The 17,351-nt window shown below is 43.3% G+C and overlaps 1 long non-coding RNA gene across 1 annotated transcript; it reads right to left on the reverse strand.

The window, feature by feature from the left end:
• Positions 1-3,526: 3,526 nt before the first annotated feature.
• LOC122647631 lies at positions 3,527-15,487 on the reverse strand. The gene is made up of 4 exons (XR_006330941.1): positions 15,465-15,487; positions 15,183-15,187; positions 10,030-10,032; positions 3,527-3,667 (listed from the first exon to the last, which is right to left on the reverse strand). It is a non-coding gene; the product is annotated as an uncharacterized LOC122647631 (long non-coding RNA).
• Positions 15,488-17,351: the final 1,864 nt, after the last annotated feature.

The following is a 17,351-nucleotide window of genomic DNA, read 5'->3' on the forward strand; positions in this document are numbered from 1 at the left end:
ATCACCATTCTAGATCTGTAAGTGTATTTAATGTTATATTGATAAGTAGGTAGGATTTAAAGGGGGCAGAGGCAAAAGGACAATAGTGAAAGTATTCATAACCCCCTCCCTCCCAAAAGATTGAAAAACAAAAAAAGAACAAAAAAATACTACGATGAGAAAAAGTATGGGGGCAATTTACCTGCATGGCTGCAAATGAGCAACTGAAATGACCGAATATTTCCATACAAGAAGGAAAGTGAAAAAATCATTCAGACTGCACAAACACTTGGTACAACTCTACAAGTTGTCACTTCCTTAACTAGATACTCTGCAACATCATCTTCCTTTTTCATGAGCTGGAAAGAGCTGTTAGGGATTGAGCTTCTCCAATAATTGATGCAGATCAACCAGCAGGTACCTGGTCCAAATTCTTGGTTTATTCAAACCCATTGATTTCTGCCCCAAAGAGAGCTATGGGCAGCCTGTCATGAAGGGTTTAGTTTCCAGAATTGAATAGATATCGTTCAGCTCAATTGGGAGGAGATCTCGTGATCAAGTGGGCCCCACAGCCAACTAGCTAGTGAATACAAATTGAAGACTCAATTGCCAATACGTGGAGGACTCCTACAGCTGTTATAATTAGTTATATTACATAGGTTTCTATTGGAATTTGTTTCTGTTTTGTGTGTTTTTTTAGTTAATTTATATGTAATCTGAAATTAGAAGGTTAATTAGATTTAATTTCCTAGGTAGAGAATTTTATTGGGTTTTCTTTAAATATATTTTAATAGCCATTAGCTAGGAATGATTGAGATAATGAATATTTGAAGTTTTCTTCATGAAGCTGTGTGATTCAGTTTGCCTTGAGAGGGTGAGCGTCCTAGGAGAGAGTGAGAAGCTCAATCCAAACCCACCTTTTATTTGCTTGTGAAAAATCTGTGTTTTGAATCTACTGCAATCTGAGATCCATTCGAAGATCTGATTGGGTGGTTGCTATCCTTGTTCGATTGCTGAGAAGTGCCACTGCTGATATCTTAGTGATCCTGCTGTGGAATTAGTTCCTATTTGGGAACTGATTATACATTATAATGTGCAAAATCTCCAAGCCTCCCAACTTATCACTTTTGCCCTTATATTATCTGCCGCATCATTCCACTGTAGAAATTGGGGAACCTCCTATTTCCATGTCATAGGAGAAGAAGGTGAAATTTAAGAAATGCTGTCTACTTGAACCATATTTTTTTATATTCAGGTCTTTAGAATGCATATATTATCGAATTTTCCTTTCAGGATCTCGAATTTATTGATAAAATAAGCTAATGTGTTGCTGAGGTTAACAATGACTGGTCACTTTAACAGTAAATGTCCAAGTGAAAACAGGCTTTACTTCAAGAGTAATGCTACTCCAAGAACAATTGAGCTGTGGCATGGTTTTGTTTCTACTTAGATAAGATTTTCTAGCAAAGGGAAGGATGTATAACTGGAACCAAGGAAAAACACTCCAATAAAGTTTTATGAATATCAAGGGTTTAGAGTGCGTTTGGTAATGTTCAGAACAGCGTTCTGAACAGTTCTTTTGTTCAAAAAGAACAAAAAAACATGAAAAAGTGTTTGGCTTTGTGGTTCGTTTTTTCGTTCTTTTAGAACGAACCGGAGGTCTTGAGCACCAAAAGAACGTTCTTTGCAGACCGTCTCTGAGACGGTTTGCAAAGAACAAAGAACGACGAGCGACGGACAAAAGTCACAAAACCCGTGATTTTTTGAGAGAAATCACGAAACTCATCTCTTGCTCTGCTAGCACCAATTTGGGAGACGACAAAGGAAAGACTCGTTCTGCAACCCTGGGTGAGATCTCTCACTCTCTCTCTCTCTCTCCCTCTCTATCTCTCGCATGCTCTGGTAACGTTCGCTCGCTGTTTCCCTCTCTGTTTCTCTCTCTCCCTCTCTATCTTTCGCACTCTCTGCACCTCTCTCTCACTCTTTCCCTTTCTCTGTCTCTCTCTGTCCTTCTCATACTCTCTGTGTCGTTTTTTGGCTCTTTTCCTCTCTCTGTCTCTCTCTCTCTCATTCTCATACTCTCTGCATGTATGTGTATCTCATATTTTGTCTCAGATATTGGTAGAATCACCCTGCTGTGGTAGATCGAAGAAATCTGAGGTGGGAAGGTATAGATTTGATAGGATTCTTTGATGAAAATTTCACGGTTTTTGAAATAGATAACTTCATCTTCAATGTAAAGTACAAAATCTGCAGTTATCTCTCTCTCTCTCTCTCTCTCTCTCAGCCTCTCAGGTTAGGGAAGATGGAATCCCTCCGTTGGTCTCTCTCTCACAGTTAGGAAGCGCTCGAGCGAAGCACAAGGTAAGAATTATAGTTTGGGGGCGTCGGAATACAAATCTGCCCTTTTCTTACTCTCTATTTTGGGTCTCTAAATACTGAAATTTTGGTAGCGAATAGAGATTGAAACTTGAAAGGCTATGGGTTATAGGCCCAATTTGATGATATAGGTTATCAGGGCAATCTCTGGATGTCGCAGAGAAGTGGGTTTGGAAGAGGAGAACAGGGCTTTAATGGAAAATAGAATCCAACCCCTGTCTCTTAGGTTCGATGAGAAGGTCTCAATTGAATCCAGGCTCAATGGGTTCAATGGATTTCGTGAACATGAACTCACATCTTCTGATGATCTTGCTCTGCTCACAAAATCCTTTTTTTCTTCCTTGTACTAATTCAGAGATGAGTTGATTCTTTGAGTTTGGTTGTGTGACTCCACGGGCTGAAACATTACTTGGGTATCTGAGAGAACCGAGGCAAGAGACATCCTCTTCTAACCCTTTGTAGAGGTAATGAAATTCTTAAGTGGGTTCTTGTCTATTTGACTCTATACATAGCTGAGTGAGTGTTCTTCTCATGGTTTTGTTTGTACAGTCTGTGAACTAACTTAGGTTATATCTAAACTAAAACTAGATGTGGAGTATGTTATATCTTGGTGGATTAAAAAGGGTTTGGGTTGTGATCATGGGTTTTGTATGGGAGATCCAAATTTCTACTGAAACACATTAAGAGTTTTGTTTTAGGCCTTACAAGATCGATCTTAAAACCAACATAGCCTTCTCATGTGTAGAGCTAGTGCTTTGTTCACGTTGTACACTAGACTATTTTCTTCTTCCCTCTCTGTCTCTCTTTCACACACACACACACATAAGTTTGCTGGTTCTTGAATGTAATAACCCCTCTTTGTTGTATTGGTTCTTAAGGAACCCAATAGCAATTTTTCCATTGTGATCTGTCATTCTATAAATTTCCTACTGTGAGCTTATTATCTCTTCTGTTTGTAGTTTGGTTGCATAAATTGCTTGAATGTGTTTCCTATTTTTTTTTTCAATGAACTCATGGTAGAGAGTGGGGACTGTTTCAGTAGATTTTGGAGGAAAATTTGGTTGCATGAATTCTCAAGCTAGTAGTTCTTTCTGTAACCACATTGTTCAGTGCACCTTTTTTCTCCGCATCCAATAATATGGCATTGGAGGAAATTTTGGTTGCATAAATTCCTGTTTTAGTTCTCCAGATTCTAGTCCAATCTCTTGGATGAGGAGAGAGTCCAAACCCTCTAAGATTTTGGTTGCAAGATCAGAAAGTATTGCTTCTGCCATCCTTAATTTCTTGGTTAATTAGGAAGGCCAAAGAGCTCTTTGGGAAGACAATTGGGAGAGATTGCTCCCCAAGCTAATTACAGTGTGTCATTTGGGAACCTAGAGTCAGATAATTAGGGTTTTTTTTTTTTTAAATTTTAAGCAATTAATCCTTAGTTTTGGCTGTAATTCCATTTTTAACAGTTAATCCTTAGTTCTTTCTAGAGTCCAAAAGAATGGAGAATATAATTTGGTTTAATCTGTTGTGTTAATTCATTGACAACTTGATGGGTCTTTAGCTCAAATTGGTAAAGCACTTGGAACATGAGCATGTTCCAAGAGGATGGTGGTTCGAGTCCACCAAGGCCCTCTTTATTCAATCGTTCATAGCATAATTAGTTATGCCACTAATCCACACAAGAACCCAATTTTAATGGCATCTTTGAAATTTGACATCTTTTTATATTTACTTTGGTTATGTTAATGAGATATTTTAATTTTATACTAAGGTTGGTAAGAGAAAAGGATTTTACAAGTTTTTTTTTTGGTATAACTGACAAAGAAATGGCATTATTGTAATTAATATCAAAGAGGGAAGAACAGATTTTATCAAACACCATTTTCGTTCTGAACAGCGTTCTTGAGAACATTACCAAACGGTTATTTCGGTCTCAAAACGCCGTTCTAGACTAATAACGCAAAAGAACGTTTCTAGTCAAGAACGGGCATTCTTTGTTCAGACCGTTATCAAATGCAACCTTAGGCTACGTTTGGTAAATGTCTGAACAAAGAACGGGCGTTCTTGACTAAGAACGTTCTTTTGCGTTCTTTGTTTAGAACGGCATTCTGAGACTAAAAATGACTGTTTGGTAACGGTCTCAAGAACGCCGTTCAGAACGAAAATGGTGTTTGGTAAAACTTGTTCTGAACGATGTTTGATATTAATTACAATAATGCCATCCATACAAGGAAATAAAATAAAATGTGTCTTACATAACAAACTTAAATTAAAAATATCTTATAAAAACATATTAAAATAATTTAAAATATAAAATCCAGAACCAACCTTACCATAAATTAAAATATAGTATGTTATAGTTAATTAAAACAATTATTACAACTTTAACACCTTAAAACTGGTATTAATCTTCTTCTTTCTTCAGGTCTAGCTTGGTAAGACCTTCAAGGATGTCTTTGAACATCTTGGCTTGATTCTTTGCCGATGTAATTGCACTCTTGCAATAACCTTTCAGAAATTCCGATGAAGGCGTAGCCGATTCACTCAATTCCCTGTGATGAATGAGAGCTCAACATAGTTCATGACTGATAAATACTGATCACTAAAATAAAATAGAAAATCTACATCACAAGTTCCCATCAAACCAACTTAAAAAAAATTGCAGTGTGTGGATGTTTAAATCAATGCTCAGATAACAGTCAAATTGCACACTACACTTGATAACCTAGAAGCAGCTAACCATCCATATTTGACCACCTAATTTAACCAACAACATAACATGTTCACTCTTATATCTTTGGATAAGACTCTGCTACCTACAGGGTTTTCTGGCCTAATACGTCTTTAGATAATGCCACCTCATTGCCAATTACATTATCTCACATTGCCTTCTCCACCTTAACTGTGATGTTTCATGTCTTTCGAGTATAGCTGAGAATCTGGGCTTCACTACATACGCACCTGCCTACTTAGTAAAGCTGCAAAAGGGAACAACCTCTTAAGTGGAGCAAACTTTGCCTCAGCTTCCTTTGGTTATTATCACAAGACAGCACAATTATATGTATCACTTCCTTTCTTTCTCTCTCTCAATTACACATGATGGATTGATGGTATAACTAATAAATACTAAGATTTTTATAGTAATTATTTTGGATTTTACTGCTGTGTAGAATGCCATTTCATTGACTCAACAACTTGAGTACTATAAAGAATACCTAAGAAAAGTAGAGAGGATGGCAGGGAAATCCAATGCTTCCTCTATCTCCTCACTATAACAAGTTTCTTTTCTATTTAATTACTTAATTAACAACTAAACAAAGCTTAAATATAAGTCACTTGCAACTCAGGCCAGATGGAGAGGACAGGGACTCCTAACTAAACTTGCAACTCAGGCCAGAAGACTAACGGATATGTCAAATGCATACCTAATCTAAAGCTTCAAAATATACTGATTTTTCCTTCTTCCCTGGTTGATTTCAGAATTTGAAGGTATATCCCATATACCTTGTTGTGAGACCTATGTAGGAGATAAGAAGAGGCAGAGTTGGAGAACAAATGAAGCGGAAAAGAGAAGGATTTGAGAAGAGAAAGGCTCAGAGATAAGATCTGTCATTGGCATTCACCTTTGGAGCACACCTTCAATGGCTCAAGGTTTGCAGACTTAAACAATCTATCAAAATTGAAACACCAACAAATAAAATGCAAATCACAGAAGAAACGATCTGCAGATATAATCTACAAAAATATTTCCATTCTTTCTTAAAATAAATAATGCTAAAAATGAAAAATAAAAACACCGTTCCATGGCATAAATCCAGGAAGACATTAGCTTCAGCCCAGCAAAAAGAAAGCAAAAAAAAATACACAAAAACGGTTTTGGAAATCCAGAAATCCAAAGATCGCAGATTTGCAGCTTTACAGATTGGGGAAAAAATAGAATAAGGGAAGAATAAACCAGAAATCCAAAGATCGCAGGTTTTGGAAACAAATATAATTTGGAAAATAAGTTATGGAGTAAGGAGAGGTAGTCACCTTCACAGTAGCAGAATCCTTCAAGGTATTGCTCCAAAGCCTGAGACAAAGGAGAAAAATGTAAAGTCAGATCTCCATCCCAACAAACGACCGATAGAGTTCATCAAAAAAAAAAAAAAAAAAGGACGACTGAGAGAGAGAGAGAACGAGACAGGGAGAGTGAAAGGTAGAGAGAGTACAGAGCTACAGAACAATACCTTACAGAGAGAGGGAGAGAGAAAGAGAGTCACCTTCACACTTCACTTGCAGAGAGGGTCGTGCTAGAGAGGATCACTGTAGCAGAATCCTTCAAGTTGTTGCTCCAAATCCTGAGATAAGCAGAAAAAATCAGAGTCAGATCTCCATTCCAACAAACGGCCGAGAGAGAGAGAGAACGAGACCGGGAGAGTGAAAGGTAGAGAGAGCAGAGAGAGGAAGCGAGAGAGAGAGAGGGATTGAGAGCGAGAGAGAGAGAGGAGATCGACCTGCAAGTTCGTCTCCTCCTCCTCTTCCTTTCCCCAGATCTGGCCTTTGGAGTAAACTGCGTTTTGGGTTTGTGGTTGTCCTCGAGGGTTGCTCCATTTTGATCGACAATCGCGATGCTTGCGTTCTTTGTTCTTTGTAGACCGTCTCCAAGTCGGTCTATAAAGAACGTTCTTTTGGTGAAGATTCCCACCGGTTCATTCTTAAAGAACAAAAGAACGAACCGACAAGCCAAACATAAAATCCCATTTTTTTATTTTAAAAGAACGAAAAAGGCGTTCTAAACAACGTTCAGACATTTACCAAACGCACTCTTAATCTCATGGAGTTCCTTTGATTAGTAGAATGATATAATGTGGTTCAATCTGTTGTGTTAATTCATTGACAACTTGATGGGTCTTTAGCTCAAATTGGTAGAGCACTTGGAACATGAGCATGTTCCAAGAGGATGGTGGTTCGAGTCCACCAAGGCCCTCTTTATTCAACTGTTCATAGCATAGTTAGTTATGCCACTAATCCACACAAGAACCCAATTTTAATGGCATCTTTGAAATTTGACATCTTTTTATACTTACTTTGGTTATGTTAATGAGATATTTTAATTTTATGCTAAGTTTGGTAAGAGAAAAAGATTTTACAAGTCTTTTTTTTGATATAATTGGCAAAGAAATGGTATTATTGTAATTAATATCAAATAGGAAAGAACAGATTTTACCAAACACCATTTTCGTTCTAAATAGCGTTCTTGAGAACGTTACCAAACGGTCATTTTCGGTGTCAGAATGCCGTTCTAGACCAAGAATGCAAAAGAATGTTTCTAATTAAGAATTGGCGTTCTTTGTTCAGACCATTACCAAACTCAGCCTTAGTCTCATGGAGTTCCTTTGATTTGCAGAATGATTTTGACTAGGGAAGGATGTTTAGATGATGGATGATATAAATATGAAATGAAGGCAACAAAACGAAGTCGGGAATGAAGCATGTGACAATATAGATCTAATGATGGTGCAAGTCTTTTGACTAGAATTATTTTAACATTCCAGATATTGGTAAGATTGGTACGTTCTATGTATTTTGCAAGTGCATGGTGATGCAGTTCGACGTTGGGTTTAGTAGGGATAATTTTGTAATTTGATGTTTATTTATTATTTTCCTTTTTCTTTTAGTGTTTGCTATCGATAGTGTTAGTAGGAGTTAGAGTCCAAAGTAGATTCAAAGTCTATTTCAGAGTTGATTAGGGGTTAGATTCAAAATCTATTTAGTTATAGAATAGTATTAGGATTTCTTCTGTTTAATTTTACATAACAGCATGTAAGCCACGATTCTCAGTTGGATTTTTTGAATGAAATTGAATGAAGGTGCCTCCTCTGATTTTTTCTCCCTCTGCTCGGGTATAGTTCTTGCTCTTCTTCTTTCCTTTTTTATTCTCTCTCTCTCCTTGTTTTTCCTCTTCTTATATTTCAGTTTACTTTATACCTACACTGTTACTTTGTTTCTGGGTGGTAGCGTCAGCCATTGTTAGAGAACTCGTTTCGTTTCTGTATTTCGGGTTGACCGAAATATCCGAAATATTCGAAATTTTGGATATTTCGGTCAAAATATTGTTATTTTTTTGGTATGTTTCGATAGGTCATTTCGATGGGTTTTAAGCTAAGTTAAGATCTGAAATTTCATGAAAACCCTATTTTAGACTATATAAACACATTTAAATGTTCAAATTGCAAAGATAGTCACCCAAAATGGTGTTTTGGATTTACACCATATGATTGACAATATACGGTTGAATCCTAATGTATAACTTAGTTAATTACACATACACATTATACATTAAACAAGTAAATTGACTTGGAAGTTGGACACCGTGAAGTTGTAGATCGGCTTCTGGTGTCTAATATATATTTATTTCATCACAAACAAACATATTGATCATGCATTTTCCTAAAAAAAATCAATTTTGAGAATATGGTTTTATCTGGAATAGTGGAAAGGCTTCACAGATGTGCTAAGAAGTTTGAATCTTGTGTTCTCCAAGTGGTTCCGGCGTAAATGCGGCAAGGATTCAAATGAGAAGTGAAAGAATGAAGAAGAAATGAGTAAAAACAAAAAACCAGAGCTGTTTTGAAGTCTCGAGACTGACGAAATGGTGTCTTTTATATAAAGTGGTTTGACGAAAAATTCGATATCTCGCGAGATATTGAAAAAATCTCGAGATATCACGAAATTTCGAGAATTTCGCTCAAGATATTGTATTTTTTTTATTCGAACTAGCATTTCGTTTCGAGCAGCTCAAAATTTTCGAAATTTCCGAAATCTCGATCTAGATTTTGTGAGATTTTGAACATTGGCGTCAGCCCCACATTATTGGGTTGATCACCTTCGTGCGTTGTCTTCTCCCACTTGAACTTTGGTTCCTTGGTAATTATCCTTTGAGTGATTCTGCAGCTGATCTTTGGTGGCAGAACATTACATGGTCTGTATAAATTGAAACCTGCAAACCAGGTTGCTTCAAAACCACTGTCATACTTAGTTTCAGTTATTAAACTATATTATTTTGCTTGACCTTTTTGATGCTGTTTGAATGGATTCCATAGCTATACAGCATAGTTGTCAAGGCATCGCCTAGGCGGTGCCTTGGTCGCCTTGATTTTGGATCCTCTCCAACGCCTTAGGACGCCTAGGCGCTGTTGCAACTATGCTCTACAGGTTAGGAATCCATGCCTGAAATTTCATGTGGATTGGATAGCAATTGACAAGGATACTTCACCCTAAACCAGCTTGGGTTCTCCACTGGTTGTTCATATCATGAGGAAGAGTAAGCCAGGAGGTCACTTCTTTCTAGTGGCTATTAAAAGCAATTTACAGTATTTACACACTACCCCTCCACTTCAAAATTGCTTCTGTTTCATCCCATGCTTGTTTTAACTTCCGAAATAGTAATTCTAGATATATCCCAGCTACTGATTACTTACTTTTAGAGACCTTTTTTCCTTCGGAAATTATGGGTTTTCCACTGAGCCTTTCGAGTTACCTACTATTTTTGTGGGCCCAAAGCGATTCCATTTGAGGGTTTCGGAACTCGAGATCACTTCACGTGGACTACAAAGTGAAATTTTTTAACCTTGATTAGTGATGGGGGGAGTGGAGAGAATTTAGCCTTGAGTAAATGGACAAACTAAAATTAGAGACATACTGTCATCTCACTGTCCATTGGTGTCCATTGGTCTTGCATTGGTAAATTAAAATGCTCTTAATATGGTTTGTCGTTGAGCGTCGGTACATTACGGAAGGAAACAATTACATTTTAAGCAAGAAAAGGAAGAAAAATTGCACGTAGCCCTGGAGAAAATTGGGAACCAAGGCCAATACTAAGCATAACTCATGCATAATGATGATTAATTCTTTATGGAAGAAAGTCAAGAATTTTTATAGTGGATATTGAAAATACATTGAGAAATAGAATGAAAGTCCTGCATAACTTAGTTAAGCCGTGATACAACATAAAATTACTTCACCAGTCATAAGCCGCCACGTGGCTGAGCCGAGGTCATCCCAAGAATTGAACCGAGCTGAATCAGAAATCGGGCCGACCTGCTCTCCACCAAGTCGCATGGTTGGACCAAGCACTTGGTTGAGCCCGCGACACATCACCCATGCCGACCTCCCTGGCCGAGCATACACAGGACAACCTAGGCCGAAGTGACTGCCGAGATCTACCTCTCATGCCGACCTTCCTGGCCGAGCATACACAGGACGGCCACGGCCGAAGTGACTGCCGAGATCAGCCTCCCATGCTGACTTCCTTGGCCGAGCATACACAGGACGACCTAGGCCGAGGTGACTGCCGAGATCGACCTCCTATGCCGATCTCCATGGCCGACCTCCGAGGCCGAGCCCTCCACCAAGGTCATCACAACGGTCCGCCAGGAAACGCGGAGCCACGTCAGCATATCCCAAAAATCACGGGATAAGGATCGAGTCACGATCGTAACAAGATACGAAGTCACGTCAAGTATGGACTCTTACCTTAACAAGAGTCTGACCCCGAAAATGACTCTCCACTCCGCTCTATGCGAGAGCCTTCCAAAAGAAGAACTCCTACCATACTAGGACTCTCCCAACTGCCTCACCTCATCCACACTCTATAAATAACCAGGTATGGAGCACAATTCCACATCTCACTTTTTACTAGCTGTTACGCTGTTGCACTGGAGACCTGACTTGAGCATCGGAGATTCCTAGGCCGGAGCCACACCGGCTGTCTTGCACTCACTCGGTTTTTTGCAGGCTCATCCGTGGGCGAACCGGGTGACAGAGGTTTTCACACGCAACAGATTTGGCACCGTCTGTGGGAATAACGTCAGCAAGCCATCGTCGTTTCTACCAACTTCAAGAGCAGGAACAATGGTGCAAACAAGATCAGGACAGCACGGCTCCGCCTCCCGCGGGGATGAGCCCCAACCTGATAGGCAAGCGAGACGTTCGCCGCCCCCTGAGGCATCACGGCAAGGCGCGACCAGAAGACCCCCTCGGGCAGGGGGTGTGCAGCCCAGCACGAGCGCCGCGGCCAATCCAACTCCCCTGCCGGAGGGTGGGAATGGTGGAAGTGTGCTCCAGCAGCGGCTGATCGGACACAGGTCGAGACAAACTTGAATGGGCTGAGCCTACCACTGCCACTACCCTTACCGGATAATTTGGATCCGGAAGCCCCGGCGAATGACTGGCAAGTTATGGATTTGCAGCTGCAGATGCTCCACACCAATGAGATGATGCGTACTTTCATGACCCAGATGGCCCAGGGTGGGCTGATGGGTCAACCACTGATCGCGCCTCCTCCAGCCCCGGTCCGCGTAGAGGGAACTTACCGCAGAGTGGTGGCCGACATTGGGCCAAGAAGAGCCAAGCCGAGCCAAGCTGCATCGTCACATCCGCCTTGTCAGAAAACTCCTCCTCTGTGTCCCAATAGGAGCGCTCGACAGAGTGAGCAGGAGCATCGTCGGAGCCTGAAGGCCGGGCAAGAGATCTAACCGGTGGCATCGGTAGCAAGAAGATCGATATTTTTGGGCCGGCTCAGAGAGGACCAACAGTCGAGGGCACACCGAGAACAGCAGGAGGTAGCCCCCCGACGTCGAAGCCCGTCGCCTCACCGAGAAGAATAGCCGAGAAGCCCTCGTGGGTCCAATTTCCAGATGGAAAGAAGAATGAGGAGGGGTGATGCTGACCGAGCCGACTAGAATGGTCGACCTCAACGGGATGACCAAGGGAACCAATCCCGAGCTGAAAGATAAAATGGCCGACCTCGGCCGAATGAACAGGACGATTTGTACCGGGTGGACGAGCCAAACGACAGAGCACATGAAACCGAGCTAGAAAAGCGGCTATGAGACTTGGCCGAGCAGATTGAGGGATTGAAGAAACAGGCAACCTCGAAAGCCTATTCACTGGTTGGACGACACCCTTATCCTTCCGAGATCATGACCGCGCCACTATCGGTCGGGTTCAAGCCTCCTCCCTTTGACCGATATGATGGGACGACCGACCAGACGGATCATATCAACTACTTCAATGCGATGATGACCATGTACGGGGGAACCGAGATTGTCTCTTGTCGGGCTTTCCCTGCATCCCTCAAGGGCACGACGACCTCATGGTTCTCCTGGTTGCCACTGAACTCTATAACAGGCTTCGCTCAGCTCTGTCGAGCCTTCGTTACGTGCTTTCAGAGTAGTATGAAACATAAGAAGACAATGATCAACCTCCTCAGCGTGAAGCAATGATCTGATGAGTCAATTCAAGCGTTTGTCTCACGTTTCAACAAAGAATCCTTAGACATCAAGGATTTGGATGAGGCCATGGCCCATACTGCGATGAGCAACGGGCTCGCTGATATGGACCTCATCAAGGACTTGGCCCAAAAGCCAACCAGAAACCTGGCAGAGCTCTTGGAGAGGTGTAATGAATTTGTAAATATGGCCGAGGTGCTCCAAGCCCGGAAGGGAAACGAAGGCCGAGCCGAGAAGAAAAGGCCAACGACTGATGACCACAAGGAGGACAAGCGGCCCAGGATGGATGGTCGAGCCGAGAGATCAGACCGAGCTCGGAGTCCCGATTACACCCTACTGAATACCTCGCGCGAGGAGATTTTGATGCAAATACAGGATGCAGGTACATCCGCCGACCCCAACCGACGCAAGCTGGGTCATCTCAGAATCCCAACAAGTATTTTCAATTCCACAAGGACACCGGTCACGACACCGAGGATTGTTATCAGTTGAAAAGAGAAATTGAAGAGCTGATAAAAGCGAGACACCTGAAGCGATATGCCAAGGGATGCCGAGAAGAACGTGGGGGTCGGCAACCTGAAGATTGCGATCAAAGGAGAGTCGAGCCTAGGTCCAAAAATAGGCGGGCCAAGCGGGACAAAGATAAAGCCCGAGCTGATAAGAAAGATGATGGATCCGGGCCGAGCAGTGACAAGGGAGCTCCCATGTATACTATCCTTGGAGGGCCCGAACAAGAGTCCACTCGGAAGGCCAAGGTAAATGCACGGTTCATCGGAGTTGCCGAGATGCCAGGCAAAAGGCCGAAGTCTGAGGCGACGATCTCCTTCACCGAGGCCGACCTGGAAGGTATAAGCCTACCTCACGATGATGCTTTGGTGGTGCAGGTGGAAATTACAAAGAGACCCGTTCATCGCGTATTGGTCGACACGGGCACATCCGTGGACCTTATGTCGCTAGACGCGATGAACGCGTACCGACAATTTGGCTTTGGCGATGAAGCGCTCAAGCCAGAGGGAACTATGCCCTTGATCGCCAAGCCAACATCAAGGAAGAAGTAGAGAAGCTACGCCGATCAGGATTCATCTGAGAAGAAAAATTCCCGACTTGGCTGGCGAACGTCGTTATAGTTCCCAAGCCGAATAAGAAATGGAGGATGTGCGTCGACTACACCGACCTTAACAAGGCTTGCCCAAAGGACGAGTACCCACTACCTCGGATTGATCTCTTGATTGACACCACGGTGGGACACGAAATATTGAGATTCATGGACGCATACTCCGGCTACAACCAAATCATGATTCATGAGGAGGATGAGTCGTACACGGCATTCTGAACTAACCAAGAAAATTTTTTCTACAAGGTCATGCCATTCGGATTGAAGAACGCTGGAGCGACATACCAGCGGCTCGTGAACTATATATTCCATGAGCAGATCGAAAGAAATATGGAAGTCTATGTCGACGACATGTTAATAAAGAGCTTGAAGGCCGAGCACCACTTGGCCGACCTGGAAGAGGCCTTTGGCGTATTGAGGAAGAACCAAATGAAACTGAACCCCGCTAAGAGTGCATTCGGCGTGACCTCGGGAAAGTTCTGCGGCTTCATGGTCTCCGTCAGAGGCATCGAAGCCAATCCGACAAAAATCAAGGCCGTCCAAGAGATGAGCCCTCCAAGGACGATCCGAGAAGTATAAAGGCTAAACAGGCGAGTGGCGGCATTGGCACGATTCATGTAGAGGTCGGGCGACAAGTGCCTACCGTTCTTCAAGGCCCTCAAGAACATCCAGAACCCGAAGAACTTCATCTGGTCGGACGAGTGCTGGTAAGCTTTTGAAGAGATGAAAAAATACTTGGAGAACCCGCCTCTTCTCAGCCGACCCGAGCCAAAAGAAGAGCTTCAAGTTTACTTAGTCGTTACCCCGGTGGCGGTCAGCGCGGTGTTGGTAAGGGAAGAAGACCGAGCTCAGAAGCCTATATACTACATCAGCCATGTTCTTGTCGATGCCAAGACGAGATACTCTAAGTTTGAAAAGGTAGCATTCACTCTTGTCACAGCCGTGAGAAAGCTAAGGCCATACTTTCAAGCTCATCCAATTGCGGTGCTGACCGACCAGCCTCTCAAGAAAATATTACACAAGCCCGATGTGTCAGGTCGACTGATTACCTGGGCAGTCAAGCTGAGTGAGTACGATATAAGCTATCTCCCGAGGACCGCGATAAAAGGGCAAGCACTTGCCGACTTCATCGTCGAGTACATAATGCCCGACCTCGAGGTCGAGGAAGAGAAGACAGCAGAAGAAGCCAATGCAGGAGCTAAGACCAACCTGACCTGGACCATGAACGTTGATGACTCGAGCAACCCCAGAGGGAGCGGGGCCGGGCTGATCTTAGTTAGCCCCGAGGGGTTTCGCATACAATAACCCTAAGATTCAAGTTCCCAGCCTCGAACAATGAGGCCGAGTATGAAGCCCTCCTAGCCGGGCTCCGAGTGAGTAAGGCTGTAGGCGTCAAACAATTGAGGGTATGAGGAGACTCGCAACTTGTGGTCAACCAGGTCAACGGAGACTATGAGGCGAAAGATGAAAGAATGATAGCCTACTTGAGCCGAGCACGGGAGTTGATTTTTGAGCTCGAGCACTTTGAGATGACCTGAGTACCGAGGAAAGAGAGCGTCGTGGTCGACACCTTGTCTAGGTTGGCCTAGGCTGACCTCCCAAATCTGAGCCGATCAGTGTACATCGAGATTCCGAAGAAGCCATCCTTGCAAGAGGAAAGCGTCGAACACATTAAGGAGGACGGACCGACCTGGATGGATCCCATTGTAAACTATTTGGAGAATGACCAGCTCCCGGAGAATAGGGAAGAAGCGAGGAAAGTCAAAATCCAAGCTTCCAAGTACACTAGGATCGACGGGGTGCTCTATAAGAAAGCCATCTCAGTGCCCCTTCTTTGATGCCTCAGGCTGAAGGGCGTTGAGTACTCCCTGGCCGAGGTGCATTAAGGAATATGTGGGAGCCACATGGGTGGCCAAGCCCTAGCATACAAGATATTGCAACAAGGTTTCTACTGGCCAAAAATGCAAGAAGGGGCCATGAAGTATGTTAAGACGTGCGCGAAGTGTCAGCTCTTCATACCAGTGCCGAGCCGACCTACAACCAAGCTGACCTCTATGCTGAGTCCAATTCCTTTTGCCATGTGGGGGATGGATATACTTGGAGACTTCACCCCGGCTTCTGGAAATTAGAAATACGTGGTCGTCACAATTGACTACTTCACCAAGTGGGTTGAGGCCGAGCCCTTGGCCACCATCACCGAGAAGAGCATGGAGAAATTCTTTCGAGATAAGGTCATCTACCTGTTCGGACTACCAAAAGTGCTCATCACAGATAATGGCGCACAATTCAACAACCCGGCCTTCTAAGAGTTTTGCAAGCACTTCTATATTGACTTCCGACCAGTCTCAGTAGCTCATCCACAAGCAAATGGACAAGTAGAAGTGTCCAACCGAACACTACTCGCCGGCATCAAGAGAAGGTTGGATGAAGCCAAAGGAAGATGGGTGGAAGAGCTCCCAAGTGTCCTATGGGCATATAGGACGACTGTAAGAACACCAATCGGGGAGAGCCCTTTCCGGCTAGCATACAGGACAGAGGCCCTCACCCCGATCGAGGTCATGGCATCGTCATGCCGAGTGCTCAATTTTGATGAGAAGACCTATGAAGATGGACTAAGAGCCAACCTTGACTTCCTCGACGAAGTTTGAGAAAATGCCCTACTCCGGAACACAACATACCAACAGAGGACGTCAAAGTACTACGACTCAAGGGTAAAGGAGCGACACTTCCGCCAAGGGGATCTCATCCTCAGAAAGCTCAGCGCGTCCCATCCAAGACAGCAAGGAAAGTTAGCACCAAATTGGGAAGGCCCGTACATAGTCTCCAAGCAGATTTGCCCAGGGACGTATCGCTTGCAGACTCCGAGGGGCAGGAAGGTACCGAGACCTTGGAACTCAGAAAATTTGAAGAAATTTTTTCAGTAATTTCCTTAAGTATTCTGCTCGGCACAGTCTATGACGAGCATATTTGTATTTGGCTTCGGCCTCGATGTTTGATTCAATAAAACAAAGTCTTTCTCCACCACTTAGCGTATTTTCAAGCTCCAAAATCAAGTCGTAAGACCGGTCCTCATAGACCTGGCCGAACTCCAAGGCCGACCATCATAGCTCGGCAACCAAGTCGTAAGACCAGTCATCATAGACCTGGCCGACCTCCAAGACTGACCCTCATAACTCGATAACCAAGTCGTAAGACCGATCCTCATAGACCTGGCCGGCCTCCAAGGCCGACCCTCATAGCTCAGCAACCAAGTCGTAAGACCGATCCTCATAGACTTGGCCGACCTCCAAGATCGACCCTCATAGCTCGGTAACCAAGTCGTAAGACCGGTCCTCATAGACCTGGCCGAACTCCAAGGTCGACCCTCATAGCTCGACAACCAAGTCATAAAATCGATCCTCATAGACCTGGTCGACCTCCAAGATCGACCCTCATAGCTCGACAACCAAGTCATAAGACCGATCCTCATAGACCTGGCTGACCTCAAAGACCGACCCTCATAGGTTGGCAACCAAGTCGTAAGACCGGTCCTCATAGACCTGGCCGACCTCCAAGATCGACCCTCATAGGTCGGTAATCAAGTCATAAGATCGGTCCTCATAGACCTGGCCGAC

This window comes from Telopea speciosissima, unplaced genomic scaffold (assembly GCF_018873765.1).
Source record: "Telopea speciosissima isolate NSW1024214 ecotype Mountain lineage unplaced genomic scaffold, Tspe_v1 Tspe_v1.0097, whole genome shotgun sequence".
Lineage (NCBI taxonomy): Eukaryota > Viridiplantae > Streptophyta > Magnoliopsida > Proteales > Proteaceae > Telopea > Telopea speciosissima.